Here is a 25,873-nt window from a genome sequence, read left to right on the forward strand (position 1 = left end):
TCGCGCTCACGCAACTGCTGCCCCGTGGCCGGAAAGGTCAGACGCCCCTCGGGCCCCGTCGGAAGCAACTGGTGCCGCGGGCCCCTCTGCCCGCTCCCAGCTGTAACACCCGTCCGTCCGCATCACCTCGGGGCCTTGGCACAGGAGGGAAGGGGCCAGGCGAGGTCTGCGAGGCGGCCCAGCCGGGAGTCTGCCCGCCGCTGGGGCGGGCGTCCCGAGTCCGGCACAGAGGGCCCCGCGGGCGCCTGGGAGGGATGGGGCGGGGAGGCTGCTCTGGGCACGGGGGGCTTCACCATGGGGGCCCTCTGCCCTGGGGTCGGATGGAGCCGTGCAGGCCTGGGTTTGGATATACGGGGACGCCACGGTGAGGACTATGGAGAGACCCCCCCCGCCGGCCGCCCCCTACTCCCACCCGTGAGGCAGGACCAGCCCACCCCCTCCCCTGCAGCAGGAGGGTGGCTCTGCCTGCTGACAGCCCAATTTCTAGAACGGTGCCTGGACATGGGCCTAGTGGCCGTGAGCCGTCTTTGGGGCAAACACATCTCAGACTCTTGGCTTGCTCTAATCTCGAGACCCTGAAGGACAAAGATCTGGAATGTGAACCTGGTCTTCCTCCCCAAAACCAAAGCCCTTGATGTGCTCGCTGCCCTGCCACGGCCCCCTCGACGCTGCCCACGCCCATGCCCGTCCCGGGGAGAAACTCCCCGAGACGGGGCTGTGCAGCGGTGGGGCCTCGGCCACGGCCCAGAGGCAGGGACAGGTGGCCTGCTCGCCTACACGTGCACACACACACCCGGGGCAGCCAGGACGGCTCAGGAAGGGGATGTTTTGGGAAGGGGCTGGAGGCTGGCCTCCCAGCTCGGGTGCCTACAGGTCCGGGCAAACGGCCATCCAGGTGGTGATGTCTGTGAGAGGTTGCCATGGCAGCCCAGGGACCTTAGGCAGAGTGAGACCCCCTCCCCCCCAAAACTGCTTTTCAGTCAGAAGACTCGGCGCTGGGAGGTGGGCAGAAGAGGCCCAAGGGCAGAGCTTCTAGAAGCTTCTTCCAAAGAGATGGTGCCACAGCCGGATGCCCAGGCTGGGGGGCCAGCCCGACCCCAGCTTGCTGCAGACCCGCTCATTCAACTGGGCTGGCCGACAGCCCGGCTCTATGCGCTGCCCGGGGTGACGCCAGGACCCTGAGCCTCGGGACGGCAGTGGGCTGCACAGGCCGGTGCAAGGTCTTCTCTGGGGCAGAGCTGTGGAGGGACTTGCCTAGAGTTGAGAATGGGACACAGGACGAGGAAGGGAAGTCCAAGTCCCCTACCAGGGGACACCCCCTCACTGAGGGTCCTCACGCCCCGTGCCCAGCACCACGGCGAGTGTGGGGGTGGGCAGCCTTGGCTTTCTTTTCCGGGACTCTCCCACGGACACACAGCAGGAATGTGCTGGGCTCACCAGGGCCTGAACTCCCCCGGGGCCGGGCATTCCGACAGTGGGACGAGGACATTCGGTATTGTCCTTTCTGGACAGCACCAGGGAGCAGGGTTGGGGACACCCCTCAGGACTGAGCCCAGCCTTAGGGAACTTGGCAGCCCTCTCACCGGGGAGCCCCGGGCTCCCCTCTCTGGGACGCCCCCCACTTCCTGCCCGGCTGGGCCTTGCAGAGGGACCGAGGCTCCTCTTGGGGGGGTCCCAGTGGGGGTGGGATGGCTTCCTGGCCCACCTCCCCTTCCTTTCCACCAGGCCCCAGGATCTTCCTTTGCTTCCGCTTCGAGCCATCAGGTGCTCACAACACCAGGCCGCCGCCCTCGCCCTGGAGAGCCGCTGAGCTCCCAGAGCCACAAGAGGCCTGGCCAGGGTTCTGGTCCCTGTGGCCGGTCCCACCGCAGCAACCTCTGGTCCATCTGGCCAACAGCCCAGCCCAGTTCCTGTCCACAGCCTCCCGGGCCTGCCTCCTCTGCTGCTCCAGCCACGGCGGCCACAAACCCATGGTCTCAGCCCTCACCCGCCTCCACGGGGATGAGGCCCGGGGCAGAGAGGCCGTGGCCTTCCCAGCCTCCTGCCGGCACGTGCTGCTCAGGGACAAGGTCGGCCTCTCTGCGGGGGCCTCCCAGGCCCCGCCCGCCATGCTGCCTGCCTCTGGCTCCTGCAGGGCACCCTGGGGTCCCTTCAGGGACGACAGAGGCGGGAGCTGAGGTCGGGGCACTGTGAGGAAGGGGCCGCAAGCCCCTGTGGGAGCTCTGGGAGCCAGGAAAGCAGGAATGGATCCCTTCTGGAGCCTCCAGACAGGAACCCAGACCTGCTGGTACCTTGATCTGGGTCCCGCGGGACCCACTCTGGGCTTCTGTCTTCCAGAACTACCAGGTAATAGGTCTGTGCTGGTTAAAGCCCCCAAGTCTGTGCTCCTTTGTTCCAGCAGCTCCGAGAAGCCCTGGGGCCCACCAGTCCCTGCCTCCCCGCCTGGCCCAGCCACTGTCCGCTCTCGCCTGCACACCCTGCTCTCTCCCAGGCCCACACGGTCCCTGGGGGTGGGGGCTGTCGGGGTGGGCATCCTTGGCTCGGCGACCGGGTCACGCCCCACTAAGAGTGAAAGCCAGGGTCCCTGTGGGACTCCCAGAGTCCCGGCCACATCGGCCTCCTCTTGGGGGCCCAGTCCACAGCATTCTGAGCCCCCTTCTGCGGGCCAGCCATCTGCCTTACCCATGAGTAACAAAGCCCTAAATGCGTTTCCTTAGGTCTCTGGGGACGGTCGCAGCTTTGGGGGTAGGGGCCCCTCCAGTATGTGCCAGTTCTGGGTTGGTGTGTGTCCGTCCTGACCTGCACCCGGAGTGGCTGTTCCAGGTTTATATCGGGGAATAAGGTGCATGCGTCTCTCTCCCGGGCCTCACGAGGTGGGTCTAATTTCATGGGCTGGCAGCACGATGGGGGAGGAGAACTGACTCTCCCATTTTGCAGGTGCGGCTGCCGAGGCAGAGGGATCGTGTCGTCCGCCCTGTGGCTCCACCCCATGGAGGGCCCGAGGGAGAAGTGCACATGGGTTCCCTGGGCCGCCTCCCCGAGGAGAAGGGGCTCCGGGGCCTGGCCAGGGCATGCCCTCTGACTGTCCCGGGCCAGTGCGGGGCGGGTGTGGCACGGGGTCCATGGGCTCCTGCTGGGTGAGTGCTGTGACCTGCCTGTGTGCAGAGGCTCCCAGAACCGAACAACGCCTCATCGCCAGCACTCATCACCCCGCTCTCGTCCCCAAATCAGGCAAACACTTCTGGGGAGTTCAAACCCCTGACTTTACAGAAGTTTCCGTGTAATAACAGATTAAGTTTCTGGCAGTTCAACGGCATCTGCAGAGCCCGGCCCTCTGGGGTGGCGAGGGGCTGCCCAAGGCCGGTGGACACGCTGCCCACCCCCCCCGGGACCCCCAGGATGCTCCTCCCCAGCCTGAGACCTCTGGGGCCAGACTGGCCATCTCCCTTCCCTTGGGCTGGCCTCTGGGAGGGTGCCGTGGGTCCTGCCCAGACCTGGGTCGCCGTCCCCTGCTCGTGCCCTTTCCAAGGCCTGGCTAAGGACAGGCGGCCTCAGAGGGGTTTGAGAATCTCCAGGAGGAAGCGACCTGACCCCTGGCGAGCAGGAACCAGAGTCCCCGCCCTGGGCTGAGGCTGGCTGGAGGAGGCACGGTGCCCTGTGGTGCCCTGCAGGGCATGGGGAGGGCTGTGAGGGGCGGCCATCAGGGTCAAAGCAGGAGGCAGGAGATGAGGAGACAGGAGAGGCTGGGAGGGAGGGCGGCACCATGGCGAGACCTGGAGAGAACATGCGCAGAGGCCCGGGGCGGGCAGGTACTGGGCGAGGCCGAGGGAGAAGAAGGCCGGGGGGCCTGGGTGCGGGGAGGGCTGCGGGGAGGGCCGGAGGCGGGAGGTGAGCTGGTCCCGCTCGGCTGGACGAGAGCCGCGAGGACGGGGCATGCCCGGGGCGGGGGTCCCAGGGGACGCGGGGTGACCCTGCCACCTCCCCGCCACGCCCTACAGGGACTGCAGTCTCTGGCTCCTGACAGCGTGAGCGCCGTGATGCCCGTTTCCCACCGACTCTGTCCATTCACCCTCCAGACCACACAGCCCTCCCCCGCCGGCTCCTGCGCTGGGTCTCCCTGCCGTGGAGCCCCCCCAGGGCCAGCTGTGACTCCCCCATCTCCGGTCCGTGCCCCTCTCCTCCGGCCGGGCCGCTCCTGCAGCCTCCACCCTCCAGGGCTGTGGGGCTCCTCCCGGCCCCCCTTCCTCTGTGCAGCTCTGCAAGGACACGGGCCCTGAGCTCCGGGCCCCGTCCTGGACACCCCACCCCCACACGGGTAATCCCAGTGCCGCCTGCTTTCTCTAGGGTCCTGCCCTTTATCATCTCCGCCATACAGACAGGACCTGAGATCCTGGCGACGCTGTGAGCCGGCCCCAATCTCGGCACGCCAGGATCTGGGTCCTGTGTGTCTGCTCCCGGAGCGCAGAGCCCCCGGCGAGCTGGGGCCGCCTCTCCGGGAGCCCAGGGTGTATCTCGTGCTGACGTGGGCAGATGTGCGCCTGGAGCTCAGAGGTACAAGCTACCAACCGCAGAAAACAGGCACAGACCTTTCTGTCAGGACACTCCGAAGTCAGCGCCGGGCTGGGGGGCTGGGAACACCCAGCCTGAGTTACGACCCAGTGGCTCAAGAGGCCTCTGCCCCACCCCCAACCACGGCAGACCTCCAGCCTTGGGGGTCGAGCGAGGGGAGCCCCGTGCCCAGGGGTGCACAGGTTCTTTCTGTCTCTCTCTATGGAGCTGCTGGGAAGGGCCCCTGGAAGGGTCCCAGCGTCTAGCCCGGGGACGGCTGCCCGCCGGGAGGGGGACGGTAGGTTCCAGCAGCAGCAGGCGCGTCAGTGCCTCAAGGTCCCCCCTCCCCCTCACGCCGAAGTCCTTTCCCACTCAGGCCGATACAGAAGTCTGGGGTCTGGGAAGGTCCCACAAGGCCTGTCCCCGCCGGGAAGGGGCCGTGCCCACCTCTGTGGCCGCGCTCACTGGCTTGTCACTGCCTTCCCACATGCTGAGCCCCTCTGGGCTCCTGGCCACGGTCCTGTCCCAGATGCCATGATGGGCAGCGGTGGGGAGTTACAGGGCTTGGAGGGGCTCGGTACTCTGCCCTGAGCCTCAGTTTCCTCAGCTCTTAGAGCACAGCAGTGGCCCCTGGGTCACGTCAGCATCCTTGGAAAACCTGTCACCCGCCTGAGGCTTGCCTCCAGGGAGACCCTCTTGCTCCAGGGTGCTGCTCCCCCGACGCCCATCCCCCTGACCTGAGAACACTGGCAGGCCCCCCCAAATCCATCTGGAGACCCTGTGGGTTGTCAGGCGGGAAGCACGAGCGTCTGTGCAGACCCCACCCGAGCCAGCCACGTCGGCACACACATCACGTGAGCGGCTACGGCCGGGCCTGAGCCACGGCCCGGGACCCGCCCTGGGCCTTCGCTGCCCGGGCCAGCTGGAAGCAATCTCCCCGAGCGGGCAGGTGGTCCTCCTTGGCCGGCCCCTGCGAGGCCGTCCCCAGCCCCGCACCCACAGCCGCCTCGGGCCCCTTCCCTGCCGGAATGAACCAAGCACTCTGGAATTCGTGAAGAAATCAGGGGTCTTTGGCCTGCTGTTTTTCTTGGCGAGGCCTTATCACAAATTAGTGGGGAAGCCCGAACGTTAGGGTTTCAGTTAGTTCAGCAGAATCTGAGAAGCAGGGAGTTGGCCTCCCGCCTCTCCTTGACCTGTGGGGCCCCAGGATGATTAACTAGGCAGGTGACCTGCACTTTGGGCGGGGGGGGCGGGCAGGCAGCGTTCGCACAAGCTGGTGGGTTTCAGAAAGCCCAGCAAACCCATGTCTGCCCGCAGGCCCCCTCAGCTGGGAGGGGGCATGGGCCGTGGGGTCCACGGCCGGGCCGGGGGCTCTGGGCACAGGAGGAAGGACAGTGCGGTGGGCTCATCCAGGAAGGGGGTAAAGGCAAGCAGGACCAGGGCCAGCCCTTTGACCTTGGGGTCCCTCTAGCTAGGCCGCTTCCTCAGCCACAGGTGAACACGAGGCAGCTCCATCCACTCAGGGAGGAGGTCAGGGACCCCGACAGACAAGCAGCGGGGCATCTCCGCTGCAGAAGCCATTCTTCTGACACAAAAGGTGGGCTGCACCGCCTCGCCTGAGGAGCCAAGGCAGGGGCGGTGAGCACGTCTCCCTAGCCCAGCCCATGGCTGCGGCCGCCCGCTGGGGCCCCATGCCCACCGGCGGCGGCCTTTCTCGCGGGCGCCGTGCTCCTGGCCGTCCCACAAATTCTCAGTGCCCCGCCCCAACCGAGGTTCCCCAGAGCGGAGACGGGGGACACCGATGGGCCTAGCCCTGGTTCAGGAAACTCCTGCGACGGACTTGGGCAAACGGCATGCTCGACTGTGCGGCTCGCTGTGCCTGTGGGGCAGCGGAGGACGTGGGACTGGGTGCTGGTTCTCGGCCCGCCACCTGTTCCGCGCTGCACGAGGCGCTCAGCTCGTCGCTGGGCACAGATGACGGGATCAGGCGACGGAGACCCCTACGCTCCCACTTCACAACTGAGAACACTGAGACCCAGGCCTTTAAGGGTCTTGTTCAAGGCCACACAGCTGCAGAGCAGCAGGACAGGCCACAGCCAGCTCCGTGCCAGGCCGAAAGCTTGATCCTACAGGAGCCCTCAGTGTGGGGCGGGCGACCCGTCCTCCCATTCTGATGTGGGGGGAGGGGGGAGCACGAGCGGAGGGCAGAGCAGGAGGCCGCGCCGAGCTCTGAGCTCTGGCTGCAAGCAGGCCCCACCAGGCTCCTCTGCCCTTCTCCTTGAGGGAGCCATGTTGACATTCGGGGGGTGGGGGCGGCCTTCCTTCTGCACTGCCCCTCCTCGGAGGCCGTCTCCCCCATCCCCTGCCCCTGACAGGCCCCTGCGGTGGGACGGGGACTCTGGCGGCCAGCGGGCAGACTGTCCAGGCTCGGACCCTGCGAGGAGGCGTGTTTCTCTGTGTTTCCCTCCTGGGCCCCTCGTCTGGGGCCCCCCCAGTGATTTTGCTGGACGGAGGGCCCGGGGAAGGGAGCAGGCCCCATCACACCTGCAGTGGGTGGCGGGCTCGGGGACCAGTGCCCCTCCCCCCCGTCACGTGACGCACCCGGGCCACCGGGTCAGGAGCAGGGAAGCACTTGAGCGCGGGGGCCGTCCTCTCTCATGGCTGGGAACTCGGGGGCCACCACCGTGTGAACCGCCTCCGCCAGTCGGCTGGAGAGGCCCAGCCACCAGCAAGGGCCTGACCCGCGAGTGAGGCCGTTGGAGACCGCCCAGCCCCCACTCGTCCCAGGCGGCCTGCTGGGCCGTCCCCACGGAAGCACGGAAGCACGAGCGGGTTTGAGGAGGGTTTGCTTCTCGGCAGAGCTCCCCGCTGCCTGCTGGAGCCTCAGCCTTGCCCCGAACAGGGTGTCACTGTTGTCAGGCACCCCTGCCGCTCTGAGACAGATCCAAGAATGGGACCCGGCCTGGAGCGGTCTTCACGGGGCCCCCAGATCGCCACAGACAGACAGGAGCGCACGCTCTCACCCTCGTGCCTTCCCCACCCCGCCCTAAGGCCTGAAGGACACTGTGCTGTTCCACCAGACCGACGAGGACACTGAGGCACAGAGGGGAAGGGCTTGCTGGGGCTCTGGGAGGCCAGAGCCGGGACTGGTCTGGGAGCATTCCCTACGTGCACTGTCCTGAGAGGCCCAGTGTCCCTTCGGGGATTGAGAGTCTGGGACCCCTCGCCTGTGCCCCTCGGGCGGGGGTGTCCAGGTGTCACAGGCGTCATAGGCATGTGGCACTCCAGGCTCAGTGGCAACAACGGCCCCTGGCAGGGCAGAACTGGGGTGCGCCGCGGCGGGGCTCTCGCAACGGCCGACTCCTCCATCGGCCTCGGGGCTGCCCAGACGCTCATAGCCTGGATGCCGCGGCTTGGCCTACTCTAGCACTCTCTTGGGGCCATGCGCCCTCCCCGGCCCCAGAGCACCCCCCTACAGCTGGCACTCCCATCCCCAGCATGGCCTCCCTTGGCCCTGCCCGCTGTCACCCCATGGGGAAGCCATCACCCCCTGCTGAAGAGTCACTCCCAGCCCCACCCCAGCCCCACTATCCTCTCCTGCCCTCACCCAGCCTGCTTTTCTTCACCTGTCAAACTGCCTGTCACGTCCTCTGGGAGCTCTGGGGGACGGGGTGTGTTGGCTTTGCAGTTCCCCACCCCCCATGCCTGACTTGCCCGGGCCAGCCCACGCAGGGACCTCAGGAATCAGCCCTGTGCTGACGGGGTGTGGGCCTTCCTAAGGCCTGTGCTGCGCTGGACCGCAGGGGGCTCTGTGCCCCCCACCCGCAGCGGCCGTGCCTCACGATGTTGGCCAGGAGGGGGGCGGGGAGATGACAGGTATGAATCAGGACCCCTCGGGCTTATAGTGAGAGTGTCCTCGAGGGGTCCTGGACCTGTGCCGGGTGCTGGACAGCAGAGCTGGGTCTCATGAGCCAGCCCGAGGCACGCCCACTCTGCGGCCTCCCTGGGCTGGACGAAGGGACAGAGATCTGGGAAGGACCTGGACGGCAGACAGAAGGGACAGACTGAGGGATGAGTCGGGGTGGGCTTGGGGCCCCCTCAGAGCCTCCGCCGGGGCAGCCACCCCAGTGGCTGTTGGGGAAGACAGCCCGCCCCGGAGCAGACTGCCTCGCATTGTTTGCTGCCGAGTGGAGGGGGTCCTCCTGATCGGTCCGTGGGGACGAGGATGGTGACCCCCGAGGCCCGCCCCCGCCTCCCCCTGGCCCAACTCTGCAGGGCGCCTCCCACCCCTGCACGTAGGAGAAAAGCCACGAGAAGACTCTTGACCACCGGAATGTAAATCCCTAGAAATATTTCTTGATACAATCTGCTAATTCCACTCACACCGCGGACGGGGGTACGCTGGGCGCAGCCTCCATTGGCCGGCACTTGGGAAAGGGGCGGCCGAGCCGGGCCCTGGAATGGCGGCCTCAGGCCCTCAAAGCACCCAGCGGGAGCCGGCTTGTTAGCTGCCTTGAACAAAAGCTGCAAAAGCTTGGGGTCCCCTTGCACGCAGACCCCCGCGGGGAGCCTTTCAACCCCCAAAGTACTGCCTTTTAACTCAGGCCTCCTCCGCAGGACAAACAGGGGAAGAAATTAGTCGTGGATGCTGCTGGATGTTTTGTAACTTGTCCAGTTGTCTCCCTGGAGTCGGCCTGGCCCAGGCAGCTTGTCTCTTGACATTCAGAATAAGAACCTGAAGCAAGAGGCCCCTGCTGGCCCCTCCCTGCCTTTTTAACTCCTTACAAGCTTCCCGAGACAAAACGCCTTCCTGGCATCTGGATGGGGCCTCTGCGAGGGCCCAGGACAGTCTGGGAAGCACCGAGGCCAGGCAGGGGGACCCTGGCTTGGTCTCTGGGGTGGGGAGGCCCAGGAGAACCCCTCTTCTCCCTCGGTTCCAAGCCCCGGTGGCCGCGGGGTCTATGCTGGCCTCCAAGGCCCAGCAAAGGCTTCTCTCTGCACCCGGACCCTACTTAAAGAGGAAAATGAGGGACAGCCACCCCCAGTGTCCCAAGGGCGTGATTTCCTGCTAGGAGCTCCCCAGAAGGCCTGAGGCCCTTGGGTTCTGGAAGCCAGGCCTGCCACCAGGGAGCGGCCGCCTCTGCTCACTGCTCAGCTCCCGTTTTCTGGGGCCAACGAGAAGCCCCTCTTGTCCCTGACAGAGGCGACTCAGAGAAAAGGCCCTGCGGGAGCCTGGAGTTCTGGCAGGCAGGGGTTAACCAACGACTGCGGGCGCTGGCTGGCCCCGGGGCCCACTCCCCTCACAGAGAGCAGCCAGGTGACCTTCGAGGGGGCTGCCTCTGCTCTGGGAGGCTCTCCCAAGGCCAGTGGCCTCCTCCTGGCCTTCAGCTGTCCCCACACAAGGCCAGCGTGGGCTTGGCCTGAAGGAGGCCCGACCTCAGCTTGGCCCCGGAAGGCAGCTGAGTCAGGGACGGTGTGCCTGCGTGGACATATCCTCCGGCGACGCAGTCCTGCCGACACCCACAAGCCTTTCTGGACACCGACCCTGTGTCACGACACTCCACGACAGGGACCCTTGCTCTGTCCTGAGCCACTGAGCTCGGCACACACAATCAATGTGAAAGAGTCCTGTGCCCTCCGAGGTACCAGGAGGGTCCCCTTGCCAGCCCCCGCCACCCCCAGGGCTCTGCGCGGCAGCCACCCCCAAAGGGTAGCGACACGGGTCATTTCAGGAGCAAGTTTGGGGAGGTCGTGGGGCTCGGTGTGTTCGGGTGGAGAGGCTGTCGCCTCCGAGGGGCGTGAGAGGGGTCAGGCACCACGCAGCCGCACACGTGTGGGACCTGATCCCGCGTCTGCGCCAAGAGTCCCATCTGTGTTCACATCCGCCCTCCCATGACTGGAGACATAGAACATTCGCATGCTTCCGGAGGCCACGGCCAAAGTGGGGCTGCGTGCTTCACGGCCTAGAGCTCCGGGTCCGGCCGCCCCAGCTGTGGGGGCCTCCGGTGGGCCCCCGAGGTCACCAGGCAAGGCCAGACGCCTGGCAGTCAGCATGTCAGTGCAGGGTTGGCAAAGCCATGACCGCCTCCCAGGTCCGTGTCCCCTCAGCTCTGGGAGCCCGTGTACCAGGCGTGACAATGGGGTCAGTCACTGTCGCCTCTCGGGAAGGCTACCTCTGTGTGCTCATGACCTCTCTTCTCTGGTCACGAGGCTTGTCAGCCCTCCTGAGACACGGAAGCCGAGCCTCGGGGAGTCAGTGTGACGTCCCAGGGTGCCGGGCATTGAGGTGGCCCCCATATGTACTCAAGGAGGGGTGACTGCGTGGACGGCACCTGCAGATAACCCTCCCAGGGCTGGGTGGGGTCATTACCGGGTGGGCAGCCCCACCTCCGTGTGGTCCTCAGTGCAGCTGCCCTTCCGGTGACAGACCCCACAGCCCTGGACAGTGGCCCATGTTGGGCACATGCTCGGAGATGCTTGGGCTTGGGGGTCCCGAATTCCCCTGACTGCTCCTAACAGGCAACCTCGCAGCGTTGCAAGCCAGCTCCCAGAGCCAAGCCATCCCTGCCCTGCTTCCCGGCATCCGTGTTCTGGGAGCTGAATCCCGTAAAACTTGTGGTGGCAGTTGGTGGATGGGCAGACACAGAGGGGTGAGAAGGGGCCTCAGTCCCAAGGCAGGGAGGCTGAGCACAGGGCTGCGGGGCCGCAGAGTGCTTGCATGAGGGGAGGCGGTGGTGGGAAGGGGCGTGGGGGCTGGACGGCAGCTGGGAGCCCCACCCTGCAGGCTGGGGCCTTTCCTCGGCCTGTCGGCCTGTCGGCCCCGAGCTCACCGAGAGCCCGGACCAGCCCGAGCCCGAGCCGCTGGGGCTATACCCTTGCCACAGAACAAAGTAAGAAATGCTTCTACTGAGGACTCGCTCTTCTCGGCCGTCTGCCCACAGGAGCAAAGTTTCGTGCTTTCTCTAGGACCCCAGAAGTGCCCCGAGGAGGTGTGCCCTACTCTGGGGGGGACGCAGACCCACAGGTCCTGGGCCCCCAGGCCACAGCCAGGCTCCCCTTCCTGCTCCCTGGCCCCTCAGGGCAGCGTTCCTGCCTCTCCCCTCCCTGATGCTGTCCTGGGGGACCTTTGCCTCTGCTCTTCTGAGAGCCTGTGGTTAGAACAAAATAAGAAGCCAGTCAGTGGGGCCTGCGGAACTTTCCTGAATACAGGGTGGGGGGAGGGCTGTGACTTCCTGGAGCTCCCCTCCCCCAGCCCCAGCCGCCTCTAGCCCAGGCGGTGGGGCCCAGTGGGGCTGTGGGGCCCGGCGGGGGCCGGTGGGGCCCAGTGGGGGCCGGTGGAGGCCGGTGGGGCCCGGCACAGGTAATGGCTCTTGAGAAGGCCGGGGAAAGGGCCGGAAAGCCTGGAGGGAGGGCAGAACTCCACCGTGGCCCCGGCAGAGTCTCCTTTCTGCTGGCTTTTGAATACTGAGTGTTTTGGAGAAACAGAGTAGAGTCAAGTGGGAGCTGGAGCCCAGCTGCCAGGCTCTCCGAAGCCCCCTCCTCCTGCACAGCCTTGAATGCTGCTGAGGGGCCCACCTGAGCCCCCGGGTCTGAGGGACAATGCTGGGAGTGGCCCCTGCAGGGTGAGGGTTTGCCTACCGGAGGGGGTGAGTGGGAAGAGAGGGGCGCTCTGTAGGACCCCTCCTGCCTCCTAACCCCTCCCCCACCCCTCCTCCAGGCCCCCCTCACTCCCCCTCTCCACCCTCCGAGTCCCCCTCACTCCCCTGTCCGTCCTGCCAGCCCCCCCCCCCGCATGTCCCCCACCCCCTCCCCCACCCTCTGAGCCCCCAGGGCTGCTTGGTTCCCAGTGGGGCTGCGTCACCAGCCAGCAAGACTGCCGGTGTGGGGCGGGGACTCAGGCTGACCATTAACTTTCCCAGCCGGTGCTGGAGTCTCCACACCTGCGGGGCCGTGAGAAGGTGCCAGGGAGGGCAGAGGCCACGGGGCTAGTCAGGAACAATACGACCCCCAGGACATGCGAGTCTCCACGCTCACAGGACCAGCCTCTCACGGGAACAGGAGCGGGAGCGAGTCTCTTGGACGCTTCCCCACAGCCGGGCACAGGAGGGCTCACGCTCCCCAGGCTGACCCCCCCCGGGGACACTCCACGTCAGGCCTGTGGGTGAAGTGGCAGGGTGTACACTCGGGGATCCCCACAGTGAGCCGCGTGGGTCGGGGTGGTTGGGGGCCACGGGCCAGCTCAGCCTCGGGAGCAGAGCCCCTCTGGAAAGCCAGTTTCAGTCCTGATCTCCAGGTCCCCCCTGCATAGACTGTGACGTCACGAGTTCCCCCAAGTCCCTCCGCTCATGCCCCCGGGCTCGCTGTTCCTGCTGGCACAGTGGCCGGAACCCCCGTGTGCACGCACCCCGCCAGCCCACGTGGCTCGAGCGACAGGAAAGCGAGCCTGCATTCGGGGATGTTTGTGACTTAGCGAGGTCCTCTGCCACGCTGGCTGGTCCGGGTTCATGGACTCCTCCGACATCAAGACCGGGGAACGGCCTCAGGAGCCGACCATTGACTGCCGGCCTGCCTCACTCCGCTGCGGTCGGGGCCAGCTCGCCGCGTCCCTCCAGGGGGACCCCTGATGAGCAGCGGCATGTCTAAGGACGTCCAGGGGCCCCCGGCTTCCCTCCCTAGCAGGAGACCCACCCCAGCCCGGCCCCGCATGGACATATCCTCCCTCGCGATTGCAGCAAGGGACAGGGGCTCGGCCACCAAGACAGACAAGGTGGCTGATGGACGGGAGTCTGACCTCCGCAGGCCGGTCCGCCCTGGCCGACAGACACAGCCGGCCCAGCCCTGCCCGGGTCCCTGGCTCCTCTGGGAGAAGGCCTGTCGGCTTCGGGCTCCCTTGAGCTCTCTAACCTCTCTGTGTCAGTTGGGCCTGGTGCCGCAGAGCGCCCTTGCCAAGAGCTTCCCAGCGGTACCCGTGAGTGCAGGAAGGTCACCAGCTGCCCGGTGTCACCGTCGGCCTGTCCCTCCCGGTACCTCTCACCTGTACCAACCACGGGCGCACGTCGGGGCTGCCACGCCTCACGGCTGTGTGTGCAACACAGGCCCGGGCTCCGGGCAAGACTCGGGCAAGCGGAAGGACACGTGTGTGTGGGCACCCGAGCCTGGGGCCCGGACTTCTGAGGGAAAGAAAGGCACATCGGTCTGCACTGTTTTCTCACTCAAGAAGGGAACGCTGCTGTTGGAACGACGACGATGGGGCTCCTTCGCGGGCCTTCGAGGCCCTCTGCCGCGGACCCTGCCCAGGCCTTGGGCCCCCGCCCCGTGCTGCGCGGGCCCCGAGCCTGCTGCCTCTGCCTGTTCTCTCACCAACCACGCTTGGCCACGTTGTGTCCGCCCGCACTGTCTCCCCCTCCAAGAATCTGTCTCTGTGGAGCCGTCCGTGGCTGACGCCTCAGCCCCCACCCGTCTGCCTGCCCCTTGCCCTGCTGAAGCCCTTCCAGCCACACAGAGCCCTCATGGGGTCAGAACCCGGCGCCTGGCCAGGGACCCTGACATGAGCAGGAACAGCACAGAGCCGGCCTTCATCTCCACTGATCGCAGAACGGCCCCGGCTCCCAGAGCTTACCAGAGGGGCCACGGGGGCGGGGGGGAGCCTAGCATCCACGGCCCAGCAGGGGCCTCTCGGGGGCTGGGCAGGGCACCTGGGGGCTGGCCCTGGTGCTCGGGCTGCCTGTGGGGGGTGGGCTGCAAGGGCGACGAGGCTTCCACAACCCAGTCAGGTGCAGAACGCCAGCAGGCTCCTGCCTGATGTACCCCCGTGGCACGGGCGGGACAGAAGGCCTCCTGCAGCCCCGGCATGGGTGGGGCCGGGCCGGGGCTCGGTGGGGCCGGGCCGGGCCGTGGCCCTACAGGCCGAGGTCTCCGCGGCCCATGGCGAAGGCTGTGTTACCCGAGTCTCTTCAGAGGCTCTAGCCTAGGACCTCGGGCCTGGCACCCCCACCCCCAAGTGATCAGGGACAGAACAAAGGCGCGGTGGTGAGCGGCACTGGGGCCTTAGCATCTGCGAGGGCTGGGCTCTGAGTGGGTGTTTGCCCATCTGGAAGCAATACTGCAGAAACGTAAGACAGCCAGAGTACGGGGTATTCTCTGAATACGTGAACTCTACAGTGGGGAATATGGATTTAATGGATAATCTTACCGGCAGCCAAGAGAACCCAGACTCCTCCCCAGGCTTCACCCTGCACTTGGCTTCCACGGCAGCCGAGCCCAGCCAGGGGCCAGCAGCGCCTGTGGCCACGGCCTACAGAAACAGGGCTGACCCAGGATGGGAGCTCACTTTTTTCTCGCGCTGGCTGGGAGCAGGGGAACCAGAGACCTGTTCCAGCTCCCTCCTTGACACGCCCACAGACAGCCAGGAGGACCGTGCGGAGGACACATAGGCGTGTATGTGCGGTGGTGGTGGTGGTGGTGGGAATTAGTTAAAATCTACGATGGCTACGACTTGTTCTGGAATCTGGGGGAGAAAAAACCATTTCTGTAGCTCTTCCCAACTTAATATAGCTGGAATAATAAAATAAAACAATAAAAACCACAGCGGAAAAGGTGACTGCAGCGTTTTTATGGCACTCAGCAGAGGAAGAGCCCAGAAGGGCCCGCCGGAGCGCAGCAAACAATGTGATTCAGGGAGCACTTCCAGAAGGCGGGAGGAGGAGCAGAATGCAGGTCCGGCTGGCCCCGGGCGCCGGGAGGAATGGGGGCTCCCCACGCTCTATCCACGGAAGCCACGTCTCAGGCAGGGTCCTGGTGACTCTCGGATTTCAGACGCTCATTCATCCCTCCCTAAAGTGAAATCCCCAAATGCCAAAGCTCTATGATGTGGCTCCTAGTGCGGGGAGGGGGGTGGTCTCGGCTGCCCCCCGTTCCTGGGACCGCACAGGTAGGGCCTCGGACTCCTCATCCCCTCCCGGATCCCCCAGCCCGACCCCACTGACAACCAGGGGTTTCCGAGGGAGCTGACCTCACGCTGACAAGAGCCTCACGGGGTGGCAGAGGGGGTCCTCCCACGTTCCCATAGCCTCCTCTCCACGTCCAGCCGGAGGCTCTCCAAGGGACAAGGAGTGCACATGCCCCACACGTGCCAGGAGGTTGCAAGCGAGTCCCCTGCGGAGAAGCCCTGGGGAGCTCCGTCCCTCTGGGGTCCGGGCCACAGGGGACGGCTGCTGAAGGGTGAAGAAGGCCTCGGGCCCGGGTGGTCACGGCGGGGAGCCGGGAGGGGCCGACGCCACCGCGGGCCTCCTTCCACACCATCTGCACATGCCAAGAGGAGCAAAAGCCCTCAGAGCTCCTCGATGTACCCCCATCTTAGGAGGTGGGGTGAGAGCCTGTGGGTGCTGGGGCAGGGGGCTGTGGGCTGACCTGTGGGCTGACCCGTAGGCCTGGAGCCCTGGGGGAGGCAGCCGGGCAGGGAGCCCTCTTCTCTGCCCGAAAACACCTCCCTATGACTCCTGGAGGCCTACTCTGAGGTCCCCCCACTACTTTGGGGTGCTGCTATCCCAATTCTGGCTGGGGCCCCAGCCGGCCTGTGGTGACATCCCTGAAGCCAGGCCACCCTGTGGTCAGGGAGCACCAGCGCCCCGCCTGCCACACCCAGCAGAGGGACTGGCTCACAGAGGTGCTCAGAATGCAGAACCCATGGACGATCAAGGAGAAGCAGGAGTACTCATGGCTTGAACCAGACGACGCTGGTCCCTCCCTAGGCACCACGGCCCTCCCCAGGTTCCCAAAGGACACAAGCCACTGCCTCCAAGGAGCTGGCCTCCTCCCTGGCTTTTGGGTGGCGGGGAAGACTGGGAGTATGTCTCTCATTTCTCAGAGGGGATCCTCTGAGGCTGGCGGATCCCAGCTGTCTGTGACCCAGTTTGGTCTAAACAGCTTGATCAAGCCTGAACAAGGGCTAGACGCGGGTGAGCCTTAACAGCCTTAGCCACGCTACCACAAGCCAGTTCTGCCTCCCCTCCAAGGCGCCCTCCTGAGTAGCAACCCCAGGACCCTCCTCTCTAGGGTCGCTCTAGACCAGATTTGAGAGCTTTGAGTTGAAAGGAAATTTGAAAAATCAAGTTCCTTTTGTAAGTTGCCAAAGTCCTCTTTTCCTGGTGTTGAGGCCCTAAGATGCCTCCCTCGGGATTAAGGACCGTCTCTGCATCAGGACGAGGGATGGTGCTGGGGAGATCTTGTCCTGGAAACCGTTTAGTTACTCCTGCAGACCTTCTGGGGATTCCCACGCCCCGTGCCTAGTCTCAGGGGGCAGAGCAGGTGGGATGGTAGAGACCCCCGGGCCTCTGGGAGCCACAGTCTGGAGGTGGCCCTCTCACTGGGGGAGAGATGACCGAGGCATAGGAAGAAGAGAGCTCCTGGGTGTGGGGAGTGTGGGGGACAACTGGGGAACCGCCTGGGACACGGGGACGCTCCAAGAGCGGGGAGGGCAGTAGGTGCCCCAGACAAGGGTGTGAAGAGACTCTGGCCTGAGAAACACATTGTGCCCAGCACAGAGCTGGGGCCACGGAGTATCGCTGGAGCCCAGGGAAGGGACTCAGGGCCGGAAGCCGCGTGGGAGCTTTGGGGAGTAGGAGTGTGGGGGCTGGCCAGAGCCGTGGGTGGGAAGGGGGGACAGCAGCTGGTCACTGCTGCACTGGTCACTTCGGAGCCTTCCTGGGATGTGAGCGGGACGGCAAGAGGGCGGAGCCACGGTGGGAAGTCGCCGGGCAGTCCCTTACGCGCTTCCAAGTCAAACTCCCGCAGGACCCGCAGCATCAACAAAAGATGATGTAAAGAGAAAGGAAAGATGTCCCATGTTCATGGACTGGAAGGCTTCATGTGGTTGAGATACCGACAGTCCCCAGGATCATCTACGGGGCTTGTCACCCCTCTCAGAATCCCACCGGGTCTCTCTGTAGAAGCTCACAAGCCGATCCTAGAGTTCGTGGGAAAACTCGAGGGACCCAGAACTGTCAGTCGGTCTTGACAAAGGAGGAACAATCCGGTTCACGAGGTTTGGCCCCACCCCAGCTGAGGGGACAGGCGCAGGCGGCGAGCCGCTCACCTGTGGAGACTGCGGGACTCACGCTTCCTGACTTCAAAGCCCACCTACAGAGCTACGTGACCAAGACAGTACGGTAGTGGCCTAAGGACAGACATACAGATGAGTGGGACAGAGCAGGCTCAGGAGGAAACACCCCGCTTATGCCAGTGGTGGCTACATGGTGTCAAGGTCATTCGATGGCGGAGAAAACAGCCTCCCCAACACACGGTGCTGGACAGCTAGATCTGGCTGCCACGGGGTGAGCCACGGTCCTACTTCGCACCCTCCACAGAGGCAAACTTGCCTCGATCACAAACTCAGAGGTAAAGGCTAAAACTACAGCTCTCAGAAGAAAGCAGAAATAAATTCTGGTGACCTTGGATCTGCACATGGCCGCTTGGTTACGACACTAACACCACGAGCCTCCAGAGAAGAAATTTGTAGGCTGGACTTCATCCAAGCCAGAAATCATCGTGAGTCAAAGTAAAAAGACAACCCACAAAATGGGGGAAATATATGTGATAAGGAGCTTGTGCCTAGAATACATCACGAACTCTAGTTACCCAATAGTAAAGGGATCAATAAAAATCGGGGGAAGGATCTATGTAGACATTTCATGAAGAGATACATGTGGCCAAGGAGCACAGGAAAAGGTGCTCAGTGTCGCTGGCCATCGGGGAACCACCCGTCAACTTCATGAGATGCTGCTTCACACCCGCTAGATGCCCAGCGTGAACCTGACCCACCGTCACAGGTGTTGGCAAGGCGGGCGGGAGCGGTGGGGGCGGTTCGGAGCCTTCCTGGGATGTGAGCCAGACGGCAAGAGGGCGGAGCCACGGTGGGAAGTCGCCGGGCAGTCCCTTACGCGCTTCCAAGTCAAACTCCCGTAGAACCCACCAATTCTGCGACATGGGGCAGACCCAGGAAAAGTGAGAGTTCATGTTCACGAAAGCCTTGCACCTCACGGTCCCAGTGCCATTCCCCGTAACAGCTGAAAAGCGGAACCAGCCCGGATACGCATCCACGGACGCGAGGGCCCACGAAGCGGGCTCCAGCCACCCCACAGCGTACTGGCCGGCCGTGAGAGGCAGCGAAGCATCTCCTTTATCACCTGCGGCCTATAAAAGGACTGGAGGACGTCGTGAGACCCAATGATGCCGTCGCAACAGACTGCGTGGCGTCCGATTCGCTGCAAAGCGTGGGGAACTGGCAGATCCAGACAGATAGAAGACAGATCTGTGGCTGCCTGGGCTTGGGGCATGGCGGGGTGGGGATGGGGGTGGGGAGCCATTGCTACTGGGGACGGGGTTTCTTTTAGGGGTGCCGAAGAAGCTCCGGAACCGTCCAGCGCAGACGGCTGCCCAGATCTGAACATCCGAGAAACCATCCAACCGCACTTTCAATGGATGAGTTGTATGGCGAGCGAGGGAGAGCGAACACAGCTAGTGCAGAAACGAAAATGAAAAACACCAGACAAACAAGCCAGCAGGCCCCCCAGCGGCCCCCCCACACCCTCCCCCTCCGCCGACTCTGAGCAGCCCCGCAGTGTGGGGGCCTGGGAGGCCCCCGCTGGCCCGGAGGGCCGAGCTCCTACCATGGCCTGCTGCACGGCCCCCAGGTTGGACATTTCTCATGGTGAAGGCCCGGGAACAGGCAGAGCAGGAGTCCTGTGCAGCTGGGGTTGGGGGGAGGGCGGGGGCGGGGGGGTCTGGAAGCCATGCTGCCGAGATGGAGGCTCCCACGCTCCGGGGCCAAGCCGACGTGACTAAAGTTAAACAGACCCCATGCCACCGCGGGGTCACCGCTCACTCTGTGCTGTGCGCCGAGCCCCTCACTGGGGATGGCAGCCGTGGGGGGGGGGCGGCGGGGTAGGCAGCCCCAAAGGTAATTTGCACACGGAGTTTATAAGGCCCCTCCGCTCTTTTAAACATATGCTTCTCTGATTATAAACAGCTGATGGCTCACAAGATTCAGATTTTCCAGCAAGGCTTCCAAAAAAAGATTACACTCCCAGCAGAGAAAGGTGACGGGGCGCTTTGGTGTGGATGTAACTCCAGCCACGTTCTCCAGGGCTGGAGCCGCCCCCGATGCCAGGCTCTGAACATGTCACATCTGCAAACTGTTGGCAGCCATCGACGTGTCCCGAGGACTCCGGCCCCAGCCGTGGACCCGGGGAAGGAACAGGGTGCGGGAGACTGAGCCCCCATCTGAGACCAAACCCCCCAGTCTCCTTGGAGCTCAGCCGCACAAAGCCCTCACCTCCTGCACGTAGACCGAGGCCGAGGGCTGAGCCTCCAGGCTGCTGGCCGCCTGGTGTCTCCCAACAGATGCCCTTGGGAGACACCAGCTGGGCCAATGCTGACCCCATGTCCCACCACCCCGCCCTCCACAGGAATTTGGGGAGGAGTAAGGGTAGATCAGAAATGCTGGTCAGGACCCCTCACCCAAATGAAACTCAGGTTCACTGCCTTGCCTAGTTCAGCTTGGCCACGCTGGGGTGCAGGGGGTGGGCTGCAGACCCCAGGAAGGAAGAGATTCTGCTGAGAACAAGTTCAAGGCCAGTCTGATTTGTGGCTGGTGGGTGAGCCCGGGCCCGGGAGCGGCCCTCTCCCTGCCAAGGAGACACTCTGAGGTCACCCTCAGTTCCGTGAAAAAGCACTGTGTCCAAATGGAACAGTCAATGAGCAAGGGTTTCTGCTGGGGGAGTCTCGGGAGGCAGGGGGCCTGGCACCTGTGGGGGAGCTGGCTGAGGGGCGGCCCCTCCCACACTGGGCACCGAGAGTTACTGCAGGAAAGATGGGGCGGCGCATGCGGGTCGGCACCCAGGGATGGGGGCAAAGGCGCGCCCGCCCTCACGCCCCATGAGCACCGTGTCCGCGACGGTGCGTCCCGAGCAGGTTGAGAGGCCTAGAAGCCACATGGCAGAGAGGGAAGGACGGACAGACAGAGCCGGTCCTAAGGGGCCCAGAGGAGAGCCCAGCATTCATATCTGCTACTTGTCCCTGGCCCTTCCCCACCCTGGGGTCCCCATCACCACGGCAGGTTGCTGCCAGGACTGAAGGCGTCACGGTCACAAAGTCCTTGCTTGGACTGGGTGTGACACAGGGGTCCCTGTGCACTGTCGCTTAACTAAAAACAGGCCAGGCTTCCCCCTGCCCCCATGTCCCCGGGGCTACTGTCCACCCACACAGGGCCTCCTGCCATCACCCTGACGGGCCTGTTCCTGTCATATGGCTAACGGTGGGGGTGGTGGTCATCCACGAGCCGGGGCACAAAAAACGAACCCAGACAGAGCTGGCTGCCGAGCCCCCTCTCCGGGGCCCTCGTCGTGGAGGAGGCCTGCATGGAGATGGTCGAGGTCAGTCCATGGGCCCACAGGCCGCGGGTCCCTGAGGAAGAGGAATGGGCTGGCCACTGCCGGCCCCTGAGGGCGGGGTGCTAGAAAGGAGGCGGGAAGGGAGAGTCACCACTACCGTGAGGGTGCCCGCCAGCCTCAGGTGTGTGCCCTTTGAGGTGGGCTGGGCAACAGGCCAGTGGGGACCTGCTCAGAGACAGACGAAAAGGCACCCTGGCGACGGAGCCCCCCATCCGGGCACCCTGGAGGCTACCTGGTGGTGTAGGGTAGCCGGTCACCAGCCTCAGGAGAGGCAGGCAGCGAGCACCCTCCGTCCTGCCCACGTGCTGGCGAACTGGACTTGCGTGTTCTCAGGGGAAGACGGGAGTCATCTGTTACAGGTGCCGCCTCACGTTCTAGCTACTAGCCTCTCTCACTGTCACAGATTCCGGCCCCCCTCCCCAGCTCAAACCCCAAAGCCTCCCTGCTGCCCAGAGACCACCTCCCGAATAGCAAACACTCCTCTCACAGGCACCCCAGGTGAGCGGCTGCCGGCCTGGAGGGCGGAATTCAAATCCCGGGAAAGCAGAAACAAGGCTTGTGCACAGAGCTCTCTCCCCTGTGCCCAGATGCCACCGCCCACTGGTAAGAGTGGACAGGCGGGCCCAGCTCTCTTGGCTACCCTGTCAGGGGCCAGATTGAACCCAGCCCGGGCGGCCAAGTCAGGTAGCTGTTGCCGCGTAACAGATGGCCCGACCACGTCACAGTTTCAGGCAATGGATGTTTATTGTCTCACGTGGTTTCTGGGGGTGGGTCTGGCTCAGGGGCCCTTGGGATGTCGGCCAGGACTGTGGTCACTGGATGGCTTGACCGGGAACGGAGGGTCCCCCGCCATGCTGGCGGGCCCGTGAGGCCGAGGGTGGGAGTCCGCTGTCCCTCACCACTGCTGCTTGGGTGTCCTCCCAACATGGTGGCCCGTGTCCCCCGAGGAGGGATCCCAGCCGGAGAGCAAGGAGGCAGCTCCGATGCCTCTTATGTCCCCGTTTTGGGAGGTGGTCTCGGACATTGTCCCCATGGCCTGTTTATCAGAAGCAAATGACTAAGTCCGAAAAAAAAAAATCGAGGAGAGGGAATTAAGCTCCGTCTTATGAAGGAAGGTGTCTCAGAGGCCTCACGGACAGACCTGAAAACCGCACGGCCACACGGTACCCCAGACAGGTGGGCACCCCAGAGCCCCTTTCCCCTCTTTCTTGTCTCCTTTGTCCGGGTCACAGCCATCCTCCGAACCCCTGGGCTCAACGAGAGCCTCCTCCCTCGCTCCCCCACGGCCTCTCGCGGCCGGCCAGCTCGCTCATGCCCCCCCGTTCCCCCGAGGCCTGGTGGCCCCCCTGAGTAGCCCTGCCCTCTCCAGGCAGAGAGCCAAGGACAGACGGGTTCTCCGCAAGGATCTGCTCTCACCCAACTGTCGGGGAAGGTCCTTTGACATTAAAAAGCAACCTACAACCACCGTCAGGGCACTGGAGACTGGGCTTCCTGTCGACGCTTTTCCCAGAACCTCGGAAATAATGGGAATTCTTTCTGAGAGGAGCCGGCGATGCCAACGTCCTCCAAGGCCTGGACGCATCCCGCCCCGAGAGCTGGGGAGGTTGTAGCTGAGGGGCGTCTGTGCCAAGGGCCGGCCTGTGCAGGAAGTGGGGCACAGGCCGGCCCTGGGGCGCTGCGCGGAGGGAAGGAATTGCCTCTGGAAGGTGATGGTAGAAGAGACTCTCCGGGCAATGGGTCTGGCAGGGCCCGGCTCCCTCCGCTTTCCCACCCCCCATGCCTGGCACCCAACCAGGCCCCAAGCAGGTGCTCAGAGACAGCTGCTGAGTTAACCCGCATCGAAGCGGGGGCTCTGGGAGAATTGGGGTCAGCTAATCACGGCTTGGCTGTACAAGGCCGAAACACACACACACACGGCACAGCTGTCCTCTCGATGGGAAGCGGCCCGCATCCCACGCCGCAGCTCACCAGGAGCGCCCGGGCCCACGACCCCCACCCGCTGGGCGTCGCGTTCCTGCTGACCCCAGGGCAGGAGAGCAAATCTGCTGGTAGGGACAGCCAGGGCTGACACAGCGTGATGGGCTAACGGTCCTGCTCCACAATCCATCCTGCTGTGCTGCTCTGGGAGACGCGGTCCTGTGGGGGCCCAAGCTTGTCATGGAACTGGGACCAGGGGAAACAGGACCCACGTTGGTCACATGCAACACTCAGAGCCTTGTGTCCCGCCCTGGATGCTGGGAAGTTAAGCTGAGGAAAGGCACCGGGATAAGCCACGCCAGAGGGGTGACCGTGGCCCGTAGCGTGGTGCTGGTACCATAGCGCGACAGAGGGCGGGCACGGACCTCCGATGTAGGTTTCCTAAGATCCTGTCCCCTACCCCGACTCTTCAGCTTCCTTCCACACCCTCCTAGGCCACCTGAAGCCCTCCGTGCCCTCAGCCCCAGGGTCCCGCCAAAGCCACCTCCTGTGGGAACCCCGCCTGGTGGCCTCTAGCCCCTCCGTGGCGGCACGTCCTCCAGCCCTCCTGCCTCCCTCACAGGGTGGCGGCAGTTCTCTCTACGGGCAAGACCTCCTTGCTTCCCCATTGCCACCTCCGCTCCCCCATGCTCTGTCCATTCAGCAGCTGGAGTGAATCCCTTCTCCCTTAGGGACGCCCTCGCCACCACTCTCCCCAAAGCTCCCAGAGACACTCCCTGGCACTTCCTCTCCGCCATGGCCGGCAAAGCCCAGTGCGGCCCGGAGTCTGCCCCTCCTCACTGGGGGTGAGCCGCTCCAACGTGGGGAGCACAGGGCAGGGAGAGCAGCCGACGAGAGCTCTGAGCGCAGCGGGGAGGGCGTGCCGCCCGTGGGTGCGGGGTAGATCTGTGGGGGGAGGAAGGTGGGGTACCGGGGTCAGGGCTGAGTGAGAGCGGGGCGCCATCCATGGGCCGGCATGCCCAGAGCCCTCGGCAGGGGCCCGAGGCACACAGAGGCCACAGCAGGAGGAGCTCTGGAATGGGGACATGGGAAGCGGGGCCTGCAGAGACTTGCAACCAGCAAAGAAGCTGCTGGATGGCCACGAGGGTCCCGGAGACCTCACCCAGGACAGCGCGGTGGTGTACATGCAAGTGTGTGTGCCGGTGTGGAGGGGCCACTGGCTCTGGGGACGTGGACACCAGTGGTCCCATGCATGGGCTGACCCGAGCAGCAGGCGCCTCGGCAACTGCACCGGTCACTCAGGGGTGCCCGGGGGCCCTCAGCCCCCTCCACGTTCCAGTCCACTTCCGAGAGCAGCTCAGGGCAAGGACCTTTCCTGGGAAGAGGGTGCCGAGGCGGCCACGTGGCCCTGGGCCTCTCTGCTTCAGCGGAAAGCAGCTCTCTGGGAACCTGGCTGAGTCTGAAGACGGTTCCGCCCTTCGACTCCGGGGGTGGGAGTGGTGGTGAGAGCAGGGGGGGCGAACCACGGCCCAGACGAGAGCCCGGCCAGGGCCTGCAATGTCCCCTCACTCGGGTGAGGGGCTCCCACCCAGTCCTTCCCTCCTGCCTTGCCCTGTGGGAGGAGGGCTGCTGTCCCCCCTACCCCACCCCCGCTGGGACACCCGGGGCTCTGGGCCCCATCTGCACTTCTGTGTTGGCCAACGCAGGAGAATTAGCTCAGCGACTTCCTCTCCTAATCCCCCACCCCCATTCTAAATACCTCGGAATCAAGAGAAAAGCCGAGTGGACGTTTTGAGCCTAATTCTCTTCAGCTGTGTGTGCGTGTGTGCGTGTGTGCGTGCGTGCACTTGGGGCAGAGGCCTGTGAGGGGACCTTCTGAACCCCGAGCGTCAGTACTGGAGGGAGTGCAAGGAGCGTTAGGTCAGCCCTGCCACGCATAGCTGAGACAAGCCAGATGCCCTCTGTCACACGGGAAGCTGGGGTGGAGGCCACCAGGTGCCTGGGCTCTGTGCCCTGCTCCCGCCCTGCAGTCCCGAGCCACATCCCGGGGTTTCCAGGACTGGAGAGGCCCCAGGCTGGCCTGAGCTCACCAGGGACCCCAGCCCCACTCAGGCGGAAGCTAGCCGAGCCCACCACCCCCTCCTGAATTCTGATGTGCCAAAGCCAGCTCCAGCCGCCTGTCCCCCACCCCCGCCAGCACTCCTGGCAGCCCCCCGGTATGCCCCAGGCCAGCCTGGGGTCCGCCCAGCCTCACATGCTTCTCCAGCCAATTCCCACGTGTCTCTTGTCTCCCGACGAGACAACAAACCCCTCTCAGTCTCAGAATGTTTTCCTCTGTGTCTCCCCCAAAGGACTAGAGCAGGGGAGGGGGGCTGTGTGGGCACACAACAGGTGCACAGGGGCCCTCGGGCGGCACTCGCTGATTGACGGCGCCCCATGTGCGGCGAGGGGGTGAGGGCTGAGGACTGGCCTGCACGTGACTCCGAACCATCCTCTCTGACCGCTGTGGCAGGCTCCTCGGCCTGGCTCGAAGCATGGCCCCAAGAAGACGGTCCCACAGTCCCACGGGTGTTCAAGATGCCATGTCCGTGGAGTTTCACCACGAGGCTGTCTGTTGGGAGAAAACCCACATGTGTAGGATCTCCGGCTCGGAGGCTGGAGGGCTCAGTGGGGCACAGCCACCAGGAAACACAAACAAAGGAACCTGGATGCCCAGGAGATGTGCCCCCACCCAACCACACAACTAGAAACCCAATTTTGTTCAGAGCAGATCAACTCCATTTTCACAATTAAAAAAAAAAATCAGTTTTCAAGGTGAAATCTCAGTCAACACTGTCACTCTTTTGGAAGGGGGACCACCATTTTAAGCAGACTGGCTTTCAATGGCTTTTTATGCCATGCTCAAAGGCCTTGGATAATAAACAGAATCCAAACAAAAAAGTTGGGGAACAGCTGACGTT

General features: G+C 64.5%; 1 protein-coding gene and 1 long non-coding RNA gene across 7 annotated transcripts in view; both read right to left on the bottom strand.

Moving 5' to 3' along the window:
• Nucleotides 1-25,873, bottom strand: part of KCNQ1 (potassium voltage-gated channel subfamily Q member 1) — a 307,094-nt gene that overhangs the window by 104,521 nt on the left and 176,700 nt on the right. The gene's annotated exons all lie outside the window — the stretch shown is intronic.
• LOC309873516 lies at nt 15,141-19,647 on the bottom strand. Its single transcript, XR_014316398.1, has 2 exons — nt 19,215-19,647; nt 15,141-15,849 (listed from the first exon to the last, which is right to left on the bottom strand). It is a non-coding gene; the product is annotated as an uncharacterized lncRNA (long non-coding RNA).

Source organism: Mustela nivalis (genome assembly GCF_964662115.1).
Source record: "Mustela nivalis genome assembly, chromosome: 9".
NCBI lineage: Eukaryota > Metazoa > Chordata > Mammalia > Carnivora > Mustelidae > Mustela > Mustela nivalis.